The following is a 3,784-nucleotide window of genomic DNA, read 5'->3' on the forward strand; positions in this document are numbered from 1 at the left end:
TCTCACTGGTAGGTATTTCAAAGTGTTTATTTAATGTATTGTTCAATTTGATATGTCATTCGATCATAAGACACGATTTTTTATTTCAATCTTTTATACAGATAACATTTTTGTGTGGATTTATTTTTATTTGATGTAGATGTCATCCTTAAGATTTCTTATCGCGTAAAGATCTAAAGTATAACAAGCTTGTTGTTAGAACATAAATCAAATATTTTTCTTTTAATTTTTTTATAGCTTTAAGTACTGGTTCAATTCTTTTTCGGTAATTCAGTACACTATCCCGGAATACCGCAGCAAATGACAGTTCATCGCTGCTGTTATTTGTGGTCAGTAACATAACCGAAGACAAGATTAAGAATAATAATGTTGACATTCATACGTATATTTACCACAATCCATAATATTTCAAGCGTAGGAGATCGTCTGACACTGCGAGTTATTTCAATATTAAAAAAAAAAAATCTCCGCAAAATCCAGCATATAAACAAGAGACGACATTAATAATTAACAAAAGAATAAAAGTTTGATTATGTTCTATATTTAAAATCTTAAATGTCAAACCTGTGTCATATAGCTATCCTCCTCATTCACTTTGATTAAAACAGAGATAACAATAGTTTTCTTATAAAATGTCCAACAATTGAAATACACGGTAAATTAACGTCTTCTAAAAGATTTGAAACTTTACTTAACAATAAAGTGCAACCTCTTTGGCAACTCCTAGCACATAAAGAATTTATTTTCAAACTATTGCGTTGAAACTCATATATGTATGATACTAAATAGATTAAAATAAAGTTTTACTCGTATTAAGACTAGAAAATATTATTTAAAATCAAGTGTCTTATTACATCGCGTTCGTATGCCGTGGGCGTTTGATAAAAACTTTATTATGTCTGAAACATTTTATTTGATTACGCAATCTGTTTGTACTGTTTTTTTTTGTTTTTTTTTTTTTATCTTAGTAGGAAATGAGTTAATAACAAAACGTTATAATAATCTATATAGACATAAATTTATTGTAAATAACAGAAGAGATGGATAGCAAGCATATCAGTGTTAGTTGTTTGTTATTTAATTAATTTACTTATTAAAAAAGCCAAAGGCAACTGGATCGTAGGACCGAAAATAACATAAGATTAGTCTATATAATAAATAGCGTCGTTATTAAGTACTTTATAAACGTCAGCCGTCAAGAATATACGCTTACGTTTTGATAATCCCACGTTTGATAAATCCCCGCAAGCGCAATGTTAAGAAATTCTGTCACCGTTTTTGTACATTAAAATAAATTATTGTTGCCAATTTCAGTTATTTTTGTATTTGATAATGTTTTTTAATGTACATTTAATGTGAAATTTGAATTGAAAAGTTTAAAAAAAATCTATTCGATTTTTTCCATGAATACAAAAATTTCCCGTACCGGGAATCGAACCCGAGCCTCCTGGGTGAAAGCCAGGTATCCTAGCCACTAGACCATACGGGATTGTGTTGGTACAGCTAACTTGTAGCTTCGTTACAGAAAACATGTTTAGGCATTTAGAAACGTACGACAGATATGTTTTATATATATTATATATTTTATAAAATTCAATTTAAATTACACAAAATATACATATCTTTTACTTGTTTCTTCTATAATTATAAGAGATAAAAAAAGAGAAATCTTAGGTTAATAAACTATATTTTAAAATTACCAAGAGCGTTATTACTCAAGAAGGTAAAACTAATTTATGGCTTTTAGTGTCGTGAATAGAAAAAGACTTCTGCTGGACTCCAATAAATCATGTTGATAGGTGATCTCATTCCCCCTCACTACACATATTTTACAGGCTAAGTCGGGATGTCTTTTCAACATTCTCTATGATTTATTAATTGTAAATAAAGCTTTTTGTATCTTGCAACTTAAATACGTCGGACATCTTGCTTATCTGTGTTAGTGTTCGTTGAACTTGTGTCTTTATTCATCTTGAATCTTTTGTTATATTTTTTTAAGGAGCAAGCGAATTAGTTATTTTGTGGCTTCAGGAAGGAAATGATCTTTATGTGAAAGACTCAAGAGGTATTTTCTAATAGATCTGAATCAATTCGAAGTATAAATATATAAAAGCAAAAACAAGCCCAGTTGCTAGTTTTCTTAAGGTAGCTGTCAAGTAATTTGGTAGGGAATCTTACTAATATTATAAATGCGATTGTTTAGATGGATGGATATTTGTTTGAAATTATTTATGGAAGGGCTCTGGAAAAACATATAGGTTACTTATTAAGTATTTCTTAAGACCGTGCGGAAAGAGTCGGGGGTGACAGTTATCTTGGTAATACAGGAGAGGAAGAAGGGATAAGGGTTAAACCATAATTATGAATTTAATGCAATATCCAAATACATTACAGTTGAATGATATTGAAATACGTAAACTTATGTAGTTGAATTGTAAAGCAGAAAGACATTCGTTAAGTTCATGGCAGCTAAATCAAAGGAGGTCGTTTGGTACAACAAATATTTATCTGCAAGCAGGAAATACACAAAGTGAATTATTGGCGGAGTCTCTGTACGGCGCGCGGTGCCCCGGGGACGACGAGAACGAATTGACTAAACATTATTTCTACAAAACGTAAAACTTAAACATTAAATAATCGTGGTTACGATGTAGTAAGTTTAGTGTTGTCTTAGAAGTTATAATTGATTTTCTTTAGGAAATTAGCGTAGGTCTTTGATGGATTAACAATTAATTTTGAGTGTAAATGATGTGGTTATTCGTAAATACGATGTAATAATTTTATGATAACCTTTGTTTAATCTATATATATATAAAACAAAGTCGTGTTAGTTACACTATTTAGAACTCAAGAACGGCTTTATTGATATGGCTGAAATTTGGCGAGGAGGTAGCTTGGAGCCAGGAGACATGGGATACTGTTTATTAATTTTTTTTTAATTTTTTTTCGAATTTATGCCTTGAAGAGCTGCTTCTTATTTAAGTTAGTAATATTATAAATACGAATGTTTAGATGGATGTGATGTGGATGGATGGGTGTTTGAAGATATCTCTAGAATGGCTGAACGGATCTCGATTAAATTTGTCAGACGTATAGAATATAGTCTGAAAGAACACACAGGCTACACTAAATAAGTTTTTTTATATATCCACGCGGACGGAGTCGCGGGCGACAGCTAGTTTATGATATTTATTATTATAAAAGTGTTTTTCTTAAAAAAATTAAATACTGAAGTTAATATGAACACGTCATATTCCTCATTTGCAATATTAACCACTTCGGTTCAGATTCCTGCTATTTGGCAGTTGTTTTTTTAAGAGGCTTTTTATTTTAAAGAGTCGTCTTCCAAAGAGGTTGTCATTATGAGTCATGAAGGCGGCTTTATATGGCATGGCGTACCCACGTATTGATGAGAAGGTATTAACCGACAGAGTTCAAGACACTCGGCCCGCAACGATCATTTTCAATAATAGTACCGTTACATTTTGACCCGGAACTTGAGACTAATGTTAGTTTCACACTAGGGTAGAACAGCGAGAAAAGTTGGCAGTGCAGTAGCATAATGTGTACATAAATAATTTAATGTTCCATCCACATCAATAAAAAATAATGTTTTGATGCACCCTTACTATTAAATCATTACTTTTCTGGGTATACGTTGAACCAATAGCAGTACTGCAGAGTCTACTACTCTGCGAGAATATTCTGCCCTTGTGTAACTCATAATAACTATCGACTTACGCCTGCACATAATACGCCTTTTAAAATATAGCTAAACAGATGT

At 31.4% G+C, this 3,784-nt stretch overlaps 1 non-coding gene across 1 annotated transcript; it reads right to left on the bottom strand.

Annotated features, from left to right (window-relative positions):
- Positions 1–1,417: 1,417 nt before the first annotated feature.
- Positions 1,418–1,489, bottom strand: TRNAE-UUC (transfer RNA glutamic acid (anticodon UUC)). Its single transcript has one exon. It is a non-coding gene; the product is annotated as a tRNA-Glu (tRNA).
- Between the last annotated feature and the right edge of the window lie 2,295 nt (positions 1,490–3,784).

This window comes from Papilio xuthus, unplaced genomic scaffold, assembly GCF_000836235.2.
Source record: "Papilio xuthus unplaced genomic scaffold, Pxut_1.1 DF825946.1, whole genome shotgun sequence".
NCBI lineage: Eukaryota > Metazoa > Arthropoda > Insecta > Lepidoptera > Papilionidae > Papilio > Papilio xuthus.